At 36.5% G+C, this 24,259-nt stretch overlaps 1 long non-coding RNA gene across 1 annotated transcript; it reads left to right on the forward strand.

Annotated features, from left to right (window-relative positions):
- The first annotated feature begins 5,202 nt into the window (after positions 1-5,202).
- Positions 5,203-23,595, forward strand: LOC112541756 (uncharacterized). The gene is made up of 3 exons (XR_003085713.2): positions 5,203-5,252; positions 6,064-6,175; positions 23,390-23,595. It is a non-coding gene; the product is annotated as an uncharacterized LOC112541756 (long non-coding RNA).
- Positions 23,596-24,259: the final 664 nt, after the last annotated feature.

Consider the following 24,259-nt stretch of genomic DNA (forward strand, 5'->3'; position numbering starts at 1 on the left):
ATTTCTCTTAAAGACTTGCTTAGCCAGGAAGTTTGGTACAGGGGATTTTTCTGAACCAGAACAAAATCCGCCCAGTTGCTGATCTCAGCCAACATTGTGGGACCCTTGAGATCTGGAGCTGTTTTGGAACCAACAGAGTCCTCATCTGGAAATGCCCAAGTACCTCAAAAAATACTTTTCCCCCCATACCTGATAATTGATTTTAGGCTAAATATAGTTATGAAATCATAAATGAAAGATCATTATTATTATTTCTTCATCTGTTGATGATAGAATTCTATGAAGTCCAGAACCACTCCCAACTTAGTGCCCTTCAGAGGTCTTAATCTTTTCATCAGAAAATTGATATATTACAGAAATTGACATGTTGGTGTGCTAAGTCATTAATATCTGAATTACCTCTACTTTTAAGAGTGTTTTCAAAAGAGAGATTTCAAAAAAAATGGGCTTGAAATTCTGAAGGAAGCATGATAGTGTATCATGCTTGATAGTGTATACACTCTTGATAGTGTATCACTCTCTGAGGATTAAGGTTCCTATTGAGGAATAGGCAGGTCTGACCTCAGGCTGCTATTCCAAGACCTCTATGGCCCATGGCATTTCGCCTATGTTTTCAGGCACCTGGACTATCTATCAATACCAGCTGATTCTGTCTCCCACCATCTCAAACTAAGTTTCCACATAAGTTCACATTAAATAGTAATGATGTTCATGCATAATCAATATAGGCTACATTTAAAGCACTGACCCAGCAATAATATTTCTATATCCTATTATCCATACTCAGAGCCACCAGGACTTTATACAGACAAAGAATTATAGACTTACAGATTGCTCTTGACTTTTCCTGATGAGGAAATATAATAAAGAAGTCTAGAGGGTGAACCCTTTCAGTCACACACTCACAAGATCTCATAAGAGTAATGAAGTTTTGTGTCTTGTTCCAATTTTGATGGATTTCTTCCAAGTAATTAATCTAATCTGAAGAAATTATATCGTGGGATCCTGTAGCCCATTTCAGGAACCTGGTTCTAAATAGTCTTGTAAGCTTGCTTGTATGATTCATAGGAAAGAGCAGTCTTTATTTTATTATGGTATTTTCATAGAATATATTTATTAGTTTGTAGTCCACTTTTCCATCCCTAAGTATTCAAGGAGACTAACAGATAAAACAAATGCAAAAAGATTTTAACAATTAAAATCCAGTTGAAATAGCAGTTGAAATCACCACTGATTCAAAAGGTATAGGTGATGAGGAAGACTTGATTTGTTTCCTGAAATTTGAATAAAGCAGCTACTGTGAGAATGTGTTCCAAAGCTTGGAAAAGACATAGGAAAACATCCTCTTCCATTTGCCAAGTGGATGTAAACAGGAATGTTTAGATGTCCATAAATCTTCACACTGACATGAATGTTCTTTTCTCGTAATCACAGTATAAACACTTTAACTTTTAAAACTGAATCCCAGGACTTTGAATTCTACCTGGAAAGCAGCTGGTGATCATAGGGACAATGTGACCCCAATACCGTACACTAGTTAGCAGCCTAGCTGCAACGCTTTGTGCAATTAAAGTTTCCAGAAGCCTTTCATAAGCAGTCACATGAAGAACATATTGCAGCAGTCTAGCTATGATGTGTGGGGTAGCTAAATGTTGCATATCATATACACAGGACCTTTGGACAAGGGCCCTCTTTGGCCCTTACAATACTACCACCTGGCCAGTTTCAGAGGTTCAAATCCTCTCTCTGGAATTACATTTGAACCAGGTTATCCAGATTTCCTTCCACATTTGTCTCATCAATTCTGAATTCACATAAATTTTTCAGCTTCCTAGAACACAAGATTTGCATAATATTTTGTGACTTTTGAGAACAGTAATATGGAAAATTTATCTTTCTTGTGGCCAATAATCAACCCTGTTTTTTCTCTCTTTTAAAAATTACTGTGATATATAAAGTTGCTGTTTCACAAGTTTCTGCCCCTGCTCCAAAACACCAATTTTCAGAATTGGGGATCTAAGCTAGCAGTGAATGCACTTTGATTTGCATACAATCAATAGGAATCGAGGGGAAATTCTTTCAATTTACAGCATGACCCAAGCCTTTTAAAAAGAAGTACAGTTTTACTTTAATTAATTGCAAAATATTTATAATAACAGAAATAAATATAAGCATGGATTAGTCTGAGAATGTTTGTGTTGACTGTTAAAAAGTTGGAAGAGTGATGCAGCCACACAGATAGGGCTGGACAAATTAAAACACAGACTCAGAGATGCTAAAATGATTGAAATATACAGGGTTATACAGCAGTATGTTAATAGGAGAAAATTGCATTTTAAAGTACATCTTCAGAGAAAATAGAAACGTGTTAAAGGAAAAATACAAGACAATCTACTACAGACTAAATTAATACAAGACATAATGGAATCTTTAGCAGTACACATTTATTTCTTTTTTTCATATTTACTAGGGCTACCAAATCTGGAATGCTAAAATCTAAACAACTACTCAACCAGTAGATGGCAAAAAAGAGTTAGAAAAGTTAGTATTTCTGCTGCCATCTAGTCATAGTCTGAATGTTGGCAGTCCAGATCTGATAGCCATTGTGTTACCTTGATCTATAACAGTATGGCAGATACTCCATCAGGAATCAAAGCACAACATAATTTACTTAGGATAGAAAGTTTTACTCATTCCTGTTCTGGAAATAATTTTTTAGGAGTGAATTGTTGGAAAAACTTTGATTTTTCAAGCCTATACTTAGGGGTTAATGAACAACTACAGCTTTTATTGATTGTAACTCAAAAGGTGATGGTAACCCTATGCCTGACACTGAAATAATCTTGGCCTCTGACTTCAAATGAGCCTATAATAAGTTTAGGTATTTGAAGACTGAAATCTCTCACATTCATAAAGCTTAGAAGGCAAGCTCAAGATGGATTAAAACGGTACACTGCTCTGCATATTGATTTTATCCCTTTGAAGTTGGTGGGATAAGCCTAAGTACATGTACTCTAGTTGATGTAATTTGGAGTAAACCATCAATCTCCCTCGAAATGATACATCAAGTCTTAAAGGTATAGCCAAATTGTTTTTTCATCTACATTTTTCCAAAAACAATGTACAAATACATCAAAATAGGAAAACACAAACTGCAGTTGAAAAGGTACTTTTAAAAATACATTTCCATATTTGAAATTGTCAAAATATTCCCCAATTAATCTTGGTTAAACTTAATGTAATCATTTATTGCAGCCTGTTCTGGCATATTACCATTTTTTTAAAAAAATTCCTTTGAACTTTCTCCAGCTTGACAAAGTCTTCCACTTCACTGCTGAATACAGCATACTATAATTTAACAAGATCTGAAATGTGACTCCTGGTGATTTATCTTAAATGGTACTGTCTCTGCTCCCACCCACCCCTTTTTTTTAATGACATAACACATTGCTGATGGAACTGTTCATCTTCATCACAGGCTGGGGATAAGGTAAACTTTGCAAGCGACACTGTTATTTTTATTTAGTGTGTGTATGGGAGCAATCTGTTTGGACTGATTTCCTTTTTGCATCTATCTGCATCTATGAACTTCCATTCATATGTACAGTTCACCCTGGCCACACATTTTTGTTGAACTGTAACCAGAAACACAGCAAGGCAATCCTGCTTCAATGAATAACATTTCATCATAAAGTTCTAAACTGCTATATTACTTCTATGCATACCTTTCATGCTTAGGCAAAGCACAGTGGGGCATTCATATAATGTTTTTAGTAAGAGCAGGAAATAGTAAACTAGGTAATTAGCCTGCCATATGCAGGATTCCCTGCTTGCCCTAAGGACAGTACCAGTCCATTTTGTCACATTTGGACCAACATGTCAGAAGCACAACCAAAGTCCAGTTTTACCTCAAGCATGTTACACAATCTTACGCATCCTGGGATCTCTAATCTAAAGAATACCTTGAAAGCCAAGTATTGCTGCCTGCATCACACCAACTAGGAGGTACAGTACATACAGGAAATTGGCACAAATATTGCAAGTTAAGAATTTAAGGAATGCTTATCTAGCCAGCATTGGATCCCTCTGTGCAGAAGCATCCAGGCCTGGGTCTCAGGTACACATGAACTGCACAATTTTACTTTGTAACTATTACCTGGCAGGGCTGAGGCCTAAAGGAACAGCTACTGTTCCTCCCAGCCACCTTAATACACAAAAATTTTGCTCATACGTGTTACATTATTGTAACCATCTAGACTTAATATGTCAAAATCTTATAGCAGATTTATTTAGTGGTAATTGACAATTATAAGACCAAACTCCAGTCTAGAAAAGACTTGCTTATCACTTATCAAATCTTTGCCCTAGATTTTTTTTTTAATGATATAAAAGTGGGAAGACACAAATCTGCATTCCAGTTGTTAAAATGAAGCACCATTTAAAGGAACTAAACCGCACTGAAAACAAATGATGATTTAACTTAAGTTACATTTTTGTTTATAAAAGGTTTGGCTGCACATTATGCATTCAACTTTGCTTCACGTCATGTACTTTGGAAATATTTTTTCAAGCACACTCACACTGTCTTCTCCAATAAAATGCATCCGTTAAAATTATTTATTCCCCACAAATGGTTCCCATTTAGTTCAAACTCCTTCCTTCCTTCCTCTGGTGGTTATTAAAGCAATTGTTTTATAAGTTCATTATTAGATGTCATTGGTCTTTAATTATAATGTGGTTTTATGTCCCTGAAGTTTTCTTTCTTGGAAAAATGACCAGTCTATCAGACTACCCCAATATATCATTCTGTCAAGTTAGAGAGCAAGGTCTGTTAAGGAGCACATAAGGATATAGTGTTAGCAGCAGTGGCTGCAGGGATGAAATAATACCCAGTTGCTATTTCCCAGCTGCTGTTCTAGACATTTTTAAAAAATAAAGCAAAAAGCTTGTTTACTAAGAAACACAGTGCTGTGGAGAAAAAAGTCCTTCATTCAACAAATATTGAATTATCATTCAGGGCATGGGTGAGACATATGGCAAATAAAGGCAATATACCAGGACAAACAGAATCTAAACATCTTTGGGCAATAGTAAATATTAATAACACGCACGCAACTAGTGCTTGTTAACCTTTCATGCCTTAGATATTTGCTTACTCAACAGAGCCAACTCTTTTTCAAAGACTCTTTAACTTCTTTATTTTTCAGAATCGCTGATCAACACGGAGGGCATGTCAATAATAGGATTCTCAGGTATGACATGAAGAAAAATAAATTTCTCCAGGATCATGGCATTTGTTAATTTAAATGTAATGAAATGTGAAATGCACACTATTTGGTGGGACTCCAGTCAATCTGAATTTGTAGAAAACAACACTTGTGGCTTTTACATTGGCTTAAAGATTTAAATGATGCACTTATTTCTTCCAGGTCCATAGAAGTTCCATTCAGACATTTCTTCATAACTATAGTGAAACCAAAATGTGATGGAGTTGTCTTTTGGACAATTTGAGAGTTATCCTAATGCATCTGAAGAGCACAAGGCTGGGGAAGGTTGACTTTAGAAGCAGCCATGCCATAAAGTCATGATACTCAGATGCCAAGGCTTAACTGTTTAGCAGTTTAATCCAAATAAAGGATTGCTTCCCCCCCCCCCAACATATGCCCAGGATTTTGAGCCTTGGATAATGTACAGCAGTTCTCTGGAATGTTGCATTCTATATCCGCGTGAACGAACAGCAAACTAAAGCTGTTTGCCTTTTTTCAACTAGAGAAATGTGCTCTCGCATGCAAATTTCTTACAGCCCAGTCAGCTATTCCTTATTTTAGCAAGATATACTATTTTTCATGTTTGCTGAGGAGTTGATCCTATCTTAATCTCTACCTTCCTTGCCACACCATTTTCTTGTTTTGTTTTTGTTTTCCTCTTAAAGATAGTTAAAGATCTAAGTGTAAATTGTATATATATCTAAATTCTGTTGCATTTTTAAAAATGAAGTAATGGAAACTTCTCTCCCTGTTTCTCTCTCTTCCCCCCCCACCCCCCATTTTTTTTCCCTAGCAGTGCCTCTTCCATTTTGTTGAACGGGTCAAATAAACATGTGTCTCTTGAAATCAGGGTTTCATAAACACATCCGGTGCTGCCTGACTGAAAACACCTTTCCTCTTGTTCTGAGGTATTTATACAATTTATAGCAAGATGTCTTGGAAAGTTGACTGACATTCTCCAGCATAGCCAGGAGCATCTGTGTGCTCTGCGTATTAAATTAAAAATTTCTCCCAACAGTCCCCCTCTCTTATTCCTTACAAGTTCATGCAGGCCAACAATTTTATTCCAGTCTTTTGCCTCCAGTATAGCGGATGAAATTATCCTTCACAATTTGGTGCCACTTATCAGTGTGTGCTTTTAATGCATACCGAAACATTTTTTGATACAACTGAATTACCTGTTCTTTTCTTTTTAACACAATGTTTGCAGTATATTACTTTCTGTTTAAAAATAACGAAGAAATCTTAATTTTTAATTACTTCTAATTAATTGCAATTAGGGAAAACATGCCTATTTTTTTAAAAAATGCTGATTATGAAAGCAGGACAGTGTTATTTGATCAACAAACAGTGATAGTCAAATATTTTCCCAACAGATACACTGAGTATAGTTCAGTAATAATGTAGGGGCATGTTACACATTCTCAAAGATAATTTCTTTATCATGATATATTCAAAGTCTAAACTTTTCTAATCATTTCTGGCATGAGTTTGCCTTGAAGAAGTTTTGTTATAGACATTGGTAACTACACCAAGACCAGCTTCACCAAGACCAATCATAGTGGAGCAATTTACTCAACCATTTTGAAACAATATGGACTACTCAGAATGTGCAAACAGATAATGCCAAGAGGCAGTAATCATCATGATCTAATTATAATATAACATATAAACTGGCAAGACAGCCAGGGGGTAAAAAAATAAATAAATAAAGGCCGTGTCCAGGACAGTGTGATTGAAGGTCTGCATGTTTTTTAAGTGCATTGCAGCATCACGGGCAATGCCCATGTGACACCCCTGCTGTGTGAGCTGCACTAGTTGCCAGTTTGTTTCCAGGTGTGATTCAAGGTGCTGGTTATAACCTATAAAGCCCCACATGGCATAGGGCCTGGTTACTTGAGGGATAGCCATGGTATCAGCTTGGCTGGTTTGATCCAACAGGGTTGACATGCTCTGGGTTCCTTCAATCAAGCAGTCATGGCACCTGCTGTCTGGAATGAGGTTCCCCCAAGACCTAGGGGCTCCCACCGGATTGGCATTCTATAGTGGTTCCGTAAAGACCACTATGAAAGTAATTTCTAGGGTGTCAGATGGTAGTTCACTAGGAGGAACCTGTATTTTCAAAATTTTCCAAATTGGCATACCTGGATGCCATTTCAAAATGGAATATGCTTGCATATTCCTGTTATATAGCACCAATTGTGATTGTGTTGTTTGTTTGTTTGTTTTTGCAGTGCAACAAAAATCATTGTTATTCTTTATGCATAACTGTGATGTAGAATTTAAAAAAATGGGAGAAGGTCATTAATAACTTTTACACTTCAAAGAAGCTGAATTCAGAAATGTATTAATCTTCAGATATTTAATGGTAATATGGTATCTGTATGTTACGCTTCATACTTAAAGTCTCCTAATGGTATATGTGCTGGTGATAATGCAAATCATTGATATTAGATGCTTCAGAATCATTAGGAGCCTGAAGTAGAGTGGAAGAAATGTAAAGAAATCCTTTGAGATGAAAACTATTTTGCCAACCAAAAACTTATGCGAAATTCTGTGGTATTCAAGATAAAGAAGGACAGGGAAAAATAGGTGAGGCTCTCAAAAGGAGAAGAAAGATGCCAGCTGGATTGTAAGTCATAAATAGTGAAGATGTAGTGTGGCTTATTGAAAGGTTTGGAAATCAGTACTTAGTTATTTTATAACTCGGGAGACAGAAAATTTAGACATCGTAGTCATTGAAAGATATCCATTTTTATGTTTATTCAGTCAAGTACTGAATAAACATGAACAGGAATCAGATTCAACTTGTGAAGATATCATCTTCAACTGTGTGGGACAGAACTGTTTCTCTCCCCCTGCCACCTACAGAATTAGTGATTTACCTAAGAAAAATATGAAAACTCTGGACAAAAAGTCCTGAGTCATCAAGTGAACCTTTCGGGTTATGTAGCTTTTCATTCAGATTTTTAGTGTATAAATCATGTCCTACAGTTCTGCTCATACATGTTTCTCTTTTCTTTAAAACAAGAGGAAGGAAGGAAGGAAGGAAGGAAGGAAGGAAGGAAGGAAGGAAGGAAGGAAGGAAGGAAGGAAGGAAGGAAGGAATGAATTTCTGGATTTGCAGAAAATATGCTAGAACAAATAAAAAATTTTTATTGTGACTCTTTCTTTATGTATCTAAACTTTCCTCTTTCCTTATGTACCCAATTTCTGTGTAATTTATTTCTGTGTGTAATTTATTTCTTGTATTTGTACTACACACAAGGCATAAAAGCTGATACACTGGCCATGATTGAAATTAGTATTACTTGAAAATAATTAAATACCAATATAGGCAGGACTGGATATTCTTCATGTCAAAAATACTCTAATAATGAAAAAAGCAAGAATTACTATAACTGCCTAAAAGTTGCAGATATTGAAAGTTTGGGTACATAAGGAAAGAGGAAAGTTTAGATACATAAAGAAAGAGTCACAATAAAAATTTTTTACTTGTTCTAGCATATTTTCTGCAAATCCAGAAATTCCTTCCTTCCTTCCTTCCTTCCTTCCTTCCTTCCTTCCTTCCTTCCTTCCTTCCTTCCTTCCTTCCTTCCTTCCTTCCTTCCTTCCTTCCTTCCTTCCTCTTGTTTTAAAGAAAAGAGAAACATGTATGAGCAGAACTGTAGGACATGATTTATACACTAAAAATCTGAATGAAAAGCTACATAACCAGAAAGGTTCACTTGATGACTCAGGACTTTTTGTCCAGAGCTTTCATATTTTTCTTTGTAAGCCTAGAAGCTTACTTTACATGAAGCTTACTATATATAAATTATAGTAGCATTCAACCAGCTATGAATATCATCTTTATTAGTATACAAACACCTAACTAGGTGCCTTGACTTTTAGCAGCTTTATTCTTTTCCCTACTTAACTGGAAATAACTCATGGAGCATCCTGTTATAAAAAAGATGGAATAATATCAGGACATTCTGATGTCCTGATTTTTAAATTAATTTGGCACCCAGTTATGGAACTCTGTCCTGGAGGAAGAACAGTGTTCCTTATCCTGCACATGAAGTGAAAGCCAAAGGGAAGCTTTCTCAGTAGCTGCCCTCAACCTAGGAACAGGGGCCCCTTGAGGTACATGGAACCCCCAACCTATTAGCCTTTTAGACAGCTGTGAAGAGCATCTTATTCCTGCAAACATTTTATGAACTATCTTTTAGCATAATCGAGTGTGGATTAAATCTGGTATTTTTCTGTTTAAGTGGGTTCTCAAGGAAGCATATGAATTGTTGTATATGGACATACACATATATACGTTAAACAAGATATTAGAACAGAATTATAGTATCAGAGTAAATAAGTAATCATGGCTTTTTTGAATGATTAATTAAAAAAAATGTTTCATTTTCAAGATATTTATAACTCTTTGACTTGACTTTTGTATTGCATTACACCTTGCATTGTATTTTAACAGATAGGCATTTCTTTTCAAAGTTGACTTGGCCATAAACGAATGAGACATCTAATAAGGGACCTGGAGATTTGCTTATTAAAACAAAAAACAAAAACCTGCCGAGAGTCTTGGCTATTCTGTTCTGTGGCATTTTATGTGGCAGTCAAAGCTTGCATCCTATGCATGGTTTGCAAAGAAAAATGGCCAATTGATGAAGTCAGATGGCAGCCAGAAAGAGAGAGAGATTAAGAGAAGGAGACCTCACCAGGGGAGAAAGACCCATTTTCTCATTAAAATGACTTGCTGCATTGTCACTGATGGAAGGGATGCTATTCCAGTTAAGTCCCTAGATCCATCACAGGGCTGTCTTAGATCTGAGTAGGAATAAAGAATGAGGGCAGTTTCAAATGTACTGTTGTAGTGGACAGGGTCCCTTTTTCAAATCCTTCATCAATTTAATCACTCCATGCATCTGATTAGTGAGCTATAGCTTATGAAAGCTAATGACTTTTAGTAAAATTTGTTATTTGCAAAAGATGCTTCTGGTTCATATTTTCCTTAGGAACTAATATTGAGATTAAACCAAATTTTACACATATAAAGCTGTAAAACCAAAAACATGCAATCAGTTTTCTATTAGGTACCTACTGATCTCTCTATCAAAATTTGGAAACAACAGCCCAGTGAAATTTTAACCTCTTATTTTGGGTTCATATAGATGTTCCACTGTCTGGTGCCCAATGTAACACTTTTCTCATGTGGGGAAGGTAAACTTTATTGTGGTCTTTAACCAACTTATGTACACACATACATATAAAGTTCAACACACATCATAAAAAATAACAATTAAAAGAAATTAAAAGAGTTAAAAAGGAAAGGAAAGGAGAGGGAAAGGGTAAAGTTTGAAGGTATCAAAGAAATGCAATTTTATTGGCTAATATTTGCTGCCCCACTCTCAGGGCTGCAAGGCAAAATTTGGCTACATTATGGGTAATGGTGGCCTTACGATCTGCTAAAAGATAGGGGAAGGTGTGGAGAAGAACAGGATAGAGACTGCAAAGAGGGGTTTTTCCAACTAAGAAAAGTTTCTGTTTTCGTTATCCTTCATACCTGCCCTCTTGAAACATCCCCAGTCAGCTCAAAATCGACAGCCCCAACATCAGCATTGCTCATTCAATCCAGCAATGATGGTATAAAAACTAAAGCAATTCCCGACAAATCACAGTGACCAATCCCCTTGCTATTCCCTGGAAAGCCTTCATATTTTAAACTTTTCTCTTCCTAGCTGTTGAAAGCGAGCAATATTTTGTTCTGAGGTTACAATCATTTCTATACTTTTGGGAGTTATCTCACTGGCAGGCGCAATCCCGTAACTGGCTGTTTGACATCTACACGTTTTTAGATTTTGCCATTGTCTACTTCCAAAAATGTTACCCACCACTCTGATTGCTTTTGGTGACTTTCTGTAATGAGTTTGAATGTATTTATTTATTGAACTTATATGGCCACCTAGCTCATCTGCAATAACCCTAGGTGGCTCACAACAAAATCAACAAAACAGCACATTTTAGAGTGCCGTACAAATTGCACATTACAAAGTATATTAAAAATATACAGTAAATGGTGTGAGACAGTGCTATTGGTGACAAATCTGTTTCCCCCCCCCCCTTTCATGATAGTTTTTTTTTTAACCTAATATAAGTGGTTATATGAATTGGAATTAGATCTGTATGCCAGATCTATCTTAGATCAGCTAGTTCCATATCCTTTCAGTATGAAGGTACTACATTATTGGTAGTATCAAGATTTTTCCCTATCTTGATCTGAAATGCTCACTGATATAGGTGCTTGGGACCTGTTTCATACTAAGTCAGACCAGTGATCTATCTACTCAGGTACTGTTGACATGGACCGGGAGGAGATTGCCAGGGTTTCAAACAGGAGTTTTTTGAGTCTTATCTAGTCTGGTTGGGGATTCACCAGAGATTTTCCATGTCCAAGTGGGGGCTCTCCTACAGCAAGAGAGAGTTCATAAAGAAGAAATAAGTTAGCACAGGTGGGATATCGAGAATATGTCATGATGTGCTGGAAAACATAGTGATCAACTTCCATACTGGAATGAACTTCTGAACCAAAACATCGGGTGCATAAAAGCAACAAGGTCTTATTATAGTCTTTGTTCTTTGGGTGCCGATGAGAGCTGTAAAAATTGTAAACTCAACTGCCAGCCATCTGTAAAGTCACCAAAGCTTACAGATTGGACCTGGCTATCATGTTTTCCATATTATACAAGATAATAAAGCAATAAAGAGGCAAAGCAGCTGCTGGGATTCTCTGTTCTCCAGGTGTTGTTTATAGGCAGGTAGGCATACACACACATTTCAGAATACTTTGTGCTTTAAGGTCAGTGCAAGTGCAGGCAGTTGTAGGAGATTAAAGACGGTCTGAGAACTGATGAATATGAACAAAATGTGTGTGTGTGTGTGTGTGTGTGACTGATAAGACACATTTTCTTATCAGTCCCGTGAAGCCATAGTTCACCATGTAAGATTAAAGGATTTATTACTTGAAATACTCATTTAAAAATGGGGTTTTTTGATCCATGGAAAACAGTATAGCAATGTCTTTTTCTGAGTAAAAAAGACATTGGAAAAATGATATCAAAGATATCATATTAGCCATTTTACAGTAAAAACAATCAGGAATCTTGTGGCAACTTAAAGATTAACATCTTTATTTGAGCACAATTTTTTGTGGATCACAATCCAGTCTACTCTTCCCATCTCATGAAATAGATTATGATCCATGATAGTTTATGATATAAGAACTTTTGGGGTACTGCCTGACAAACACAGACAGCAAAATGGACTGAATTTTAGTAATGTTTGAATTTTACAACCTATGATTCCATTATTCTAAAAATTCTTAAAATATTGAACCAACTTTATACAGTAACAGGAAATCAGGATACCTTGATTTGCTCCATGCCATTATGTTAATTGGGCAGAAAGTTTCTAAACAAATTAAACCCATATAATATTTGAAGCTACTTTTTAAAAATGATCCCTTTCTCTGCTGGCTCATTTTAAAAAGGTCCCCTTAATAAATGAAGTAGTTAAATTCTGTAAACGTTGTGCTTTGGGAATAAAGAATTTAAGTCCCATGTAATTCAAAACATCAAATTATACAGCCATGAAAAATTAGGATTTTTGAACTGAATCGACAAGTGATGGTCAACTAAAAGCAATAAGGGGAATGCAACAATAGAACATGATACATCAGTCTTTGCAGCCTGCTACATATTGGTGATACAAATCACTAGTTAAGTCAGAGTGGAAATAATGGCTCCAGTCCAAAACAGCTTTTTACATGAACAGTTATAGGAGATCCTGATGGAATTGGCTCATTAATAATGTAGTTATACCAGTGTCAATCCATTCATGTTTCTAAACAAAAAGAAGCTAAAGGTTGTTTAATATTAATGTATACACATGTCTATATAAACTCCTTAACAAAACTGTTGTGTTTATATTTCTAACAGGGAAGTATTACACCATTGTTTTGTTGGTGAAAGTTCAAGCAATGTTTTGTGCTTATTTATTCTGGAAGGGAAATAGAAAATAGCAGAACAAATGAAAGACACATCCCTAGAGGAGATTGAAGCTGTAGCACTGCCCATATGTTAGGGGCAAAGCCCACAACAAAGCTTCTATGACACACAGACAGACGATGATGGTATACCACTTCCCTGCTTTTTTGTAATAGTTCCTGTAACATTCACACCAAATACAAAGCATAAAAGACAATGACATAATACTCCTAAAACCATGGTAGCATACTCAGAAGACATATGCTTAGGAAACTGCATACCCAGATTTAAGCTCTAGTTCAGGAAAGATTATGTTTCCACACTTTTACATAGGAAGTGGGGAGCAGATTCTTACACTGAAGATTCAAATTACAGCAAGAGATACATCTACCATTTCTCTCATTTCATCTGAGAAAGCAAAGTACGCAGTTTAAACCATTTATAGAACAACACTCAGATTCTGATTTTTTTTTTTAATTCATCCAGATTTTCATATATTGCAAATCACAATTTAGGAAATAATTTTCATTTAAAACTGAAAACAACTTGTTAAAGTGGTGCATGGCAAAACCAGTTAATACTAATTTAAAAGTCATCAGCAAATGTAAAGCAATTGAACGAAAATGCTCAACTCTCAACAATAAGGAAAAATACTGCATCAGTCCATTAGCCTCAAAGGTCTTTCAAAATGGGAAAAAAGCTTTCTTAGTTTTCTGAAGGCCAAATAGAATAAACCTGGAAGACCTTAGGAATACTGATGCTCGGTTCTATTATGGAAACAAATTCCAGAATGAGGGTACCAAAACATGTGAAGACCTACTTCCTGGGGTCACAAATAAAGCCTTGCTTCTTGTAATCACCTTTAGAAAGTGAGGTTACCATAGAATGTGATGGGCCTTCTTATGTGTAAGAAGCTGTGGGGAAAAGACTGGGAAGGGTAGCATCCATATTTTTGAAATATCGTAACAACATTAATGATAACAGAAACAAGAAAAGTCAAGAATACAGCTGCTATCACTTTATCTCTAGTATAGCACAACACCTAAAGTAATATTGTCACACTGATTATTTCTCTCTTCCCTACCACTGAAAAACCAGTCAGGTGAAGCAAACAGAAGAAAATACATCCATAACCATGTCATGAGGCTTTGGAATATACCACATGTTATCAGGAAGAGGAGAGGATGAGATATGCAATTATGTCTGAATTATATATGGGAAAACCTGTCAGGCTTGGCTCCTATCAAGTTTTTTCTGATGTTAACTTCATTTCTGCCTGTTTCTGCGTTGTTTATAAATTTAAATATGTGTGTGAGTTATTGCATGCTTTCCCCTAGTACATGCATTTTGTGCATACTTTTACTTAATAGACACATTCTTGGGAGCATCTGCTGAAACAGCCAATGTGGGACGGCTGAAATAAGTAGAGTTACCATTATGAGTATTAAAACTGGTGCTTCTGCAAAGATGGCTTACTTAGGATCACCATATCTTCCCCAGTGAGGCAGCGATACAGAGCAGCTGAAGGTGCTCTGTTCAGGGTAATGTGGAGGATTTTGGTTTCGCAATTCATCCGTGGACTGCCCTTATTCTGCATTAGCTGCTTCATCTGTATGGAGAAGGGCCCACTGTGGAGGGTTAAGCAAGGAGCACTGGATCCTCACTCCATCCTACATGGAACATTGTTGTTTTTGTTGTTTTCTTTTCAGGAAGTAACTGGGAGCCACCTAACCTTGACACCTTAACATACAAAGAAGGAGCATGCATCAGAGAGATAGCGTGTCTTTCCATTCAGCCTCCTGGATCTGATTCTGGATCTGGGTTGGGTTCCCTTCCCTGGCCTGTGCCTCACTGGTATCATGCCAATGTAGGAGAAAGGGCAGGGGATTTTTGTCCTATTGCTTTGGCATTTTTAAGCAACCCCATTGCTCCCAGTTCAGGAGGAGAAGGAGGAGGAGGTGGTGGTGGAGGAGGAGGAGAATGGTAGCTCAAAAACTAGAATCCTTTTCTTCCCCATCCTTGAAAACATTCTTGGAGTATGTAAGAAGAAATAGAGCTTCTGCATTATCAATCTCCTTTAGATTCCCTGGAAAAAAATCCCTTTTTATCTCTCTGCTGCAGAATTTCCATAGCAACAAAGCAGGAATGACAGCAGCAAGGGAAGTTCTAAGGACAGAACGGCAGGCGTCTTCCTTTGTGGGTGGAGATTTCTATGGCCCTTTGACACTCTCCCCAGATCCATACAAATATATTCTAAGGTCACAGTCTCGCCAACGTAGAAGAACACACCTAAATGCCCAAATGCAAACAAAACAAAAATGCTCCTTTTTTTCAGTCAAATTACTCTTTCTAAAGAATTTGGCTTAAAAGGAGCTTTTACTCAGGAGGTGGCATACCTTGCTATAGTAACTTTTACCATGCTATAATAAAGATATTGAAGATAAAATGCATTTGAAGGAATTGATAAAGCACTTTGCCATTTCAAGGGGATTTAGAACGGGAAAAGAAAGAGCAGGCCCATGCTTGCAGAGGGTAAATTTGAGTGATATGCTTTGTCCTCACTTCTAGAATTTCAGCCTTTCTCTCTGGTATCTCAGCTAAGCTTGTTTTCGGAAACTTTCTACAAAATAATGCTAAGCATTCATAATGAGCCAGGAAACTATCATTTGTGCTCCTCATCACTATACCATTTGGGTCTTTCTATCATATATACAGAGAATGCAGATTAGCTTCTTTTATTAATTTTTTTACTGGGTGAACCCAGGAAGGCTGGGAGGAATCTGGGATGTTTTCTGTAAACTGTTTAACCTGGGTAAATGGTTTTGTCAAACAATGTGGGAGGAAGGGGCAAGCTTGTTAATAAATGATTGAGAGGTCCATAGTTCTAGGATAAGCACTTGATAAGCCAGAAGTGACGGCTGCTTTGATCTGTCAGAGCCTCTCACACACAAAGAAGTGTCATGGTGTTCCAAAGGCTTTCCTAATGTGGAAACCAGGAATGCTTAAGACCAAGATATTATAAGAAGGCCTTTCACTTCTCTTTAACTACTGAATGTTGAAACAAAAAGGTCGATCTTCCTTTTAAGGAAGTTTGAGGAACAACTGCTTGTGTTAAAAAAATAAATAATATAAATGTATTGGCAACTGTCTGAAACATTAGAATTTTGCACAAAAGTTATGTCTGAAGAATCTTGCCTTGCAGTCCTTCTTTATGAATTTACAATGTGAATAATCTCTGAAACAGAACTACTTAGGGTTACAGAAAACTCTAATCCATGGCTGCCATTTATTTGTGATCCCGATTTTTGCAGATTAGATCTGGTGAGCTACTCTGATAATCTTTTGCCTATAATACTAGACAGGTTCTCACTTCAACTGTGAGTAGGATTAAGTGACCTGTGGGGTGGGGTGAATTATCTGGCTTGTCTTTCTACGTTCAACAGCAGAAAACTGGAATTACTCTCTTCATCACTTGTCCAGATCATATAGATAATCAGATTAACAGGAGGTTTTATGCTGTTTGTGTTATATGCTCTTGGTTAATGAGTATCTATAACAGTGTTTCTCAACCTTAGCAACTTTAAGTTATGTGGACTTGAACTCCCAGAATTCCCTAGCCAGCATGGCTGGCTGGGGAATTCTGGGAGTTGTATTCCTCATATCTTAAGGTTGCTAAGGTTGAGAAACACTTATTTATACTCATTCAAATAATCTACTAATGCAGTATTAGATGATCAGTGTGGCACAGATTTTCTCATGTTAATGTAATGATTTGTTAACTTGTCAACAATTAAATTGTTGCAGGTCATTTGCCTGGTTCAGGGTTTCTGAAATCACAAATGATATACTTCAAAGATGTATAAACAAAAGAAGAGAGAGAACTGATAATTATAATACACAGCAGTTCCAAAAGCAATGCTAATATGGCATTGTCTGACTAAATAAAATTGACTAGCACTGTTGGATTCAGTTATGCTCCCATTTCTTCTATTTTCAGCCATTCACCATCATGTATCTCTAATGATGTTTTGCTGTTGAATTCTCAGCACAGTTTTGCTGATTCTATTTCTTTCTTCTGACTTCTCTTTTGATCCTCAAAACTGGGTTTCCATTCTTTGTACTGTACTAAAACTCTCTCACTCTTTTTAATACTGTTCTCATATTTTACATTCTGTTTCTCTCCTCCTTGACCTGTCTGATATCTTTGACACAGTTGATCACTCTCTCTTCCTTGACTTTCTTGACACCCTAGTTATTCATAATTCAGCTGGTGTTTTTCCCTGCCTCTCTGATTGCTTTTCTATTTTTCTCCCTTTCCTGTTGGAATCCCAAAGCATTTGTTCTTGCTTATCCATAGTTCTTTTCTACACATTGTCCCCGCTGTCCTCAACAATTCCTATGACTTTCACAACCCCTAGAATGGCAATCATTCCTTCAAAACTTCTTCCTTTCATCCAGTTTCATATCACTAAATACTTGTGTGCTATGGTTTCATTCTCATGTGAACTTCAGTATCTGCAGAATTGAGCTGACACTTTTTCTTTTCAAGTCTTTCAATTCTCAAAAATTATTTATGAACCATGAGAACATCATCTTCCATCCCAGTGAGCAGGGAAGAGACCTTGAATTAGTGTTTTTGTTCCATATTTTTAGTTCATCCTTCTGTAATATTATAACAATACACCCTTTCTTCTTTCATTCCTTGGCAAAACCGATGATTCTGTGTTTGTCACCTCTAATCTCTTGGCTTCTTCTTCTCTCTGTTTCACTGTCTCCCCTTATCTCTACTGTAACCTTTGGAGTCCAAATCATTCACATTCTTCTTACTCCCTAAACTCATACACTAATTTCCAGTCTAGTTCTATATTAATCCCTTTCCTTTTTATTCCAAATGCTTTGTGAGCTTTCTTTTTAGCTCTCTACTCTAAATAATCTTCCTTCTATCACTTCCATAATCCTTAGATATGCAAAGAAGACTCTTCTGCTTTTTTATCGTGTTATACTGCACAAATGCATAACAACCTCTCTTCAGAAGCTGCTGTTAAGACTTTGGTACAATGTTTTCAGATGCTATTAAAGCCAAGCTAAATGCAAACAGCTGAAATCAAGATGTATTTTTCACATATTTCCTTCTGCTTCTTTTGGTTCTCTTATGTCAGATTTTAGATATGAAATCTCTTGGGCCAGAAACTTGTGCTTTTGTGCTGTTTAAATTGCTATGCAGCACCACTATCGTAAAACAAATATGACCTTTATTGGCAATAACTTCCATAAAGTTCAACTTTAAAAAAACAACTATTTGCACTGAAAGACACCTGTCGTCTAAAGACATGTCTCAGAAGGCTGAACCAACAAATTCTTTGTCACATCAACCTGTCATAGTTAGAAAAGGCTACCTTTTCCTGCCAGTGATCCTGATACCACTCCCAGAAATACAGAAACTCATGAGATGCACCCTGAACATGTGACTAAAAATGAAATTCAACCAGCAGGCAAAAAGTGAGGTTTTTTGCACTGGCCACTTAAGCAATACCCTGCCTTGTTTCTGATGACAGTTGGTGGTTTTTCTTGTTCTTATGGAAAATGAAATGTTTAGATTGACTTTTCGCTTCCTGTGCATGTGGGGTTTCTTCTTGTCTGAAGATATGTTTCTCAGAAACAGCTTTCACCCACCACCCAGGGATGTTTAGAAATGTTTATTTGTCTGCCTATGTATCAGCATGTCTGTGACATGTGGGCACATGTTTGTAAGTTTAACTAAGTTTAAGTAAACTTTTTAGTTTGAAGCTGATAAGGATCAGATGAAAGTGATCAGTGAAATGGCTGCTTTAAGCAATAAATTGGAAGTCTTTGGATCTCACATCCTCTCTTTGAATAATGCTACACTGATTTTAAAATATCAGGTACAGAGTTGTAATATGCATTTAACAACCAATTACAACTGGAATGGTATGTTATACCTGTAACAATGGTTCCTAGTCCAGTAAAGTTTTAAGGGAAATGCTTTCACAGTTATATATTTAAAACAGAATATTGAATGGTTTTGTGTTGCAAAAAAACTCTGGATGACCTCTGCATCTTGAAACTTTTGTTAAGGCTGTAATAGTGGTAGGGCTATAGTGTGTAAATCCAATTTTCTTTCCCACTATAATACCCCTCTTCTTTTCAGATTCTGCAAGCCATAGGAAAGAAAAGAATGTAATGGCAACAATGGCATTAACACTTGTAACATTTTGAAAAAATGTAGGCCAGCTACTCCAACAGAGTATTTGGCATGCAACATTCATTGTGAAATTAACACCCAGGATGCTTAACCTTGGGGTGGTAGGAGTTTATATATTGAGACATGGTTCCAGAACTGCTTTACAAGTATACATGAATGCCTGAAAAAATTTGCCCCCTCTTTTTTCAAAGTGACATTTTCACAGAATCCCAAGGAGACAGACATTTTGTAAGAATGGGACCACAACTGAAGTGATACACCAATGGCCAATGTATTGCAAAACAGATATAATCATCGTGGCAACCTTCACAAGAAAATACACATAGCTCTTTTGAAATAACACAATGTTCTCCTTAAAATCATACAGTTCTGCATCTCTTGATGGTCAACCTCAGGACTATGGGTGACATCTAATACCAAAGGACTCTGACTCACTCTGTATCCCTTAACCACTGTGATCTTTGTGTTGCTAACAGTCTGATACTAAGTACAGCAATTTCGAAAAATGTCCATTGCATCAGAGATAGGCTTTTCATGCCAGGTTATTATGAAAAATGCAGTGGTGGTAGAAGTAAGCTGAAAATGAATACTTTAAATAAACTGCTTACTGCATGTCTTAGCAGTTATTTCAATATTATCTACTTAGAGTCCAGCAGGATTTGAGCAAATCTTGCCTACAATCATCATCATCATCATCATCATCATCATCATCATCATCATCATCAACAGCATCAACATATTATTCTGATTAGAGCGCCAACATCCCTATACAGTCAGCATGACTGTTTTTAGTACTTTCTGGTTGTGTAATCTAAAATATAAAATTCAGTCAAATTCAGAATTTTGAGAACTGTGGCTTATCCTCTTAAAATCAGTGATAAACTTGGATATTAAACTGATCTTTCAGTTCACCTGCTTCTTCACATAAGTAGTATCTTCTAACGTACATTTTTCTGTATCTCATCTGGATTTCCTTCTGGCCAGATAATTCAGGAAATACAGTGCTGATGCTGTGAACAGCTGCAGGCAAGTCCTCTGCTCCTCTATCACACGTAAATCAACTTACCTTGATTTGCAGCTACCTTTCCACTGTTTTGAATATTTCTGAAATTTAATTCACATGTTATTTTTAAAAAAGCATGTGGAAGTCTTAATTGGTTCAGTACTAAATATTAGCAAAAGGGAATTCACTGCTTTTTTGATAGGAAGATATGCAAATTTTTCTTTTAATTGGAATATCTATAAAATATCTCTAGTCACAATGTTGTTTATTGTTTTCCATGGACCAAAGGATTCAGCCAATAAAATGCAACCCATGAATATTCGCATATATTATACATGCACAATTCAGTTCAAAGGGGTTGTGTAAGCAGTAACAAATTGGACAAACACATTAAACTTAGAAAGTTATGCTGTACATTTGCTTCAATTCCAAAGAGATGACTGATTTGAGCTACCATACGTAGTTTTGCTCTGAAATTCATGTTTATCTTTTCCTTAACGCAGCTGTTTTCACATATATGCATATACTTAATTCCTTGTTTACCTTTTAATGATTTCATCCTTCTGCTTATTTTATGCAACACAGTTAAATGCTTCCAATAGACCAGCCTGAATTGTTCTGGAATTTGCATGTTGATGTTTGCCTGCAGGATGTATTTTCAAGTCCATATGCAAGAAAATGTAAATATGTAATGTTTAATGATAATGGGGAAAAACACTTGTACAAATATTTTCTCCCAGGCTATACTTCAATAGGAAGAGAAAATCCTAAGTCTATTTTGAGATCTGGATATAATACTAAGAAGTGACAATATTTGAGTTATGGGCTGGAAATGAAAGAAAAAAAGTTATCAGTTCATTGAACTGAAAGGACTTGTAAATCATATAGCTGAACTCTATGCTCAGTAAAAACTAATTCCCAGAATCTTTATTAAGATTAGCTGGAGAATAATGAGAATCAAAGTCCATACATGTGAAGAGTACCTAAGTTGGAGGTACCCTAAGCTCATCTAGGGAATAGACATTGTCCAATTTTGACTCATCATCATACCCCCACCCCCACAAGAAGAACTGAAAGCTATAGACTGTCTAGCTCAGTGTTTTTGAACCTTAGCAACTTTGAGAAGTGTGGACTTCAACTCCCAAAATTCCACAGCCAGCTTGGGAGTTGAAATCCATGCATCTTAAATTTGTGAAGGTTGAGAAACCGTGGTCTAGTTGCTCATTTGAGGAAATTCCTCCCCTCTTCTCTGGACTGAAACATTAGTGCTTCTTTGCCCAGGTTGCTACATAGCACAGATTAAGAGGACACAATTCTCCACCACAGTAAGCTTCAAAGACCAGCATTTGGAACAGCCACAAGGCAGCTACAATCAGGGAAGCAGAAATGTAAATGAATTCTGCTGTTAATCCTCGGGAGGCAATCCAAAGAGACTGATGGCACTGGTCACAGATGAAGCCCTGATAGCTTTCCCTTTTATCTCCAAAAAAATCAAATCAAATCTATGGAGGGACTAGGAGAGGATTGCACTTTTTTAAATGGATCGGGTGGTCAAAGGGTCACTTCCACTTTTGATTAACTTTTAAAATCCCAAGCTCTGTGCCCAACTATTTATACATTGGCTTCTTTCTATCCCTGCAACTTATTTTAGGGTTTAACAAAATGGAAAAAAATCCCTTGGCTTTCTTTTTAAAAGTTAAATGTAATCTTCATTTGAAGATTTGTAAACAACAATCTTCAGATCTGCCATATATTTTATCTTACATTAAAAAAAAAATCTTTGGAAAAAATGCTAGTCCAGAAAATTGCCTTGCAAAAAGGAGATAATAGAGTGAAGAGTATTTGCGGGGAGCAATACATAGTTACTGATAAACAGATCTTTTTTCCCCATTATTATCGTGCCAGACCTGTTATAAATACCCCTACCTTATCTTGCATATTTTATCTTATATTTATTGTATATTTATTTTTAATCCTTGTCAGCTGCCTTAGAGGACTAGTAGGCAAAGAAATACAGTGTATATGTACATCCATATAAAAGAGGACTATTTTGGTCCTCCCACATCACCACCCCATCTTGGGAGGTCTGAATAAACAAGAGTTTTTACCAAACTCATGTCAAGTGCTATTGCTGACTGCCCAGAGAAAATATAGGAAGAATTCTGATATTCTGGAAACACCATAATAGAACTTTAGAAATGTAGGAAGCCTTCCATGAAAATAAATGGCACAGTGTATATTTTTGTAGAAGGCAAGTCAAAGCAAATTTGGTTTTTAAGCCTGTAATGATTAACAGGCAAGAAAAGATGTTCTGGTACAACCACTTAACAACAAGATAATGATGAAGTTTGCAGAAGTGTCAGTGAGAAAGTGCTTGTCAAATCATGATTGCAAGGTCATTTGTGTTCCTTGAAAAGAGGAACAGTTGTCTTTTATATGGTAGTCAACAAAATAAATTTCTCCCTCTTGCTTTCATCCTCTTTCCAATCATGTTGATGTGCAAAATCCCTCTGATGAAAGTTATGAGTATTAAAACTCAGGAATTTCAGGAATGTGAAAAAATATGGCTTCAAAACCTGATTTTGGGTGAAATAATCACACAGAACAAGAGACAGACAGATGGATGCCACTGGGAGCCATTACAGTTTGCAGTGTCTGAATCTGGTGCTTGAACTGAGTGAAGTGAGCCTAACATGTAGTTGAATATCATGCATTCCTCTCTCCCCTCCTCTTGTATGAGTTAAATTAAGTTTGGGGTAAGTGTATAGACACTCTGCATCTAATGTTGCATTGGTTTTTAATCACTGAAAGGGTATGTTTGTGTTTTTGTGTGTGTTTTTATATTTCATCTTTCTTTCAGGAGCTGATGGCCCCACCAGTATATACTATTCCCTCCTTCAATCTTTCCAACAACAATTTTGTGGAGTACATTGGGCTGAGTGACTGGCCCAAATCACTCAATGAAAGTAGACTTGAACTTGGTCCTTCTATATGCACAGTCTTAACCATTAGACTATACTGGTTTAGAATCTAGGGTACATTCTGAAATGTTTGTAAGAAGGAATAATAAAATTTGAAGATCAAAATACTTATTTTGAAGTTCCTTATTTGTGGAGTGTTTTGTAATGTTTCTACAGATCCTGTGCTGGGTCAAATCTCTTTTCTGACTTAATGCTGCCTGAAAGATTCTTTGTGGACTTGCCTTTTTGGTAAACATTACATCATCCTTTCATGTCTTAAATCTCCTACTTCAGAACAAGAATCAACTAGTTTACAGGGGCACCAGCATTTCAAACAAAGTTGAAAGCTTTCCTTTAGACTAATATGCACCAATGTCTGCTGTACTTTAAATGTATTCATTCAGCACATAGTGATAAAAAATGAACAGTGGTAAAGACAGCTTTGGTTAATAAATAATGCAAAGCTCTTTTCATTATTATTCTTGTTAATGTACAAATTCATCTGAAGAGTGGTGACTGCAAAAAGGTTTTTTTTTTTAATGGGGAGGGGGTGGAATTAAGCAAGTCCATGTATCAAATGGATCCTTTAAGACAACTTTCCTTCCACTACTGCTTTCACATATTATGCACAATTAAATGATATTTGTCCTTATCCAACACCCCAAGGAGCCCTAAGGTAAAGCACTAATCTTGGAGGTGAAGTGCTGTTTTCAGGTCCTCCTGCCATTCCAATCCCAGAAGAAAATCTGACATCAGATTCTCCCTCTCAA

The sequence above is a fragment of the Python bivittatus genome, unplaced genomic scaffold, assembly GCF_059951505.1.
Source record: "Python bivittatus isolate LINGU-HERP-01145 unplaced genomic scaffold, Pbiv_v1 ctg000980_np1212, whole genome shotgun sequence".
Classification (NCBI taxonomy): Eukaryota; Metazoa; Chordata; class Lepidosauria; order Squamata; family Pythonidae; genus Python; species Python bivittatus.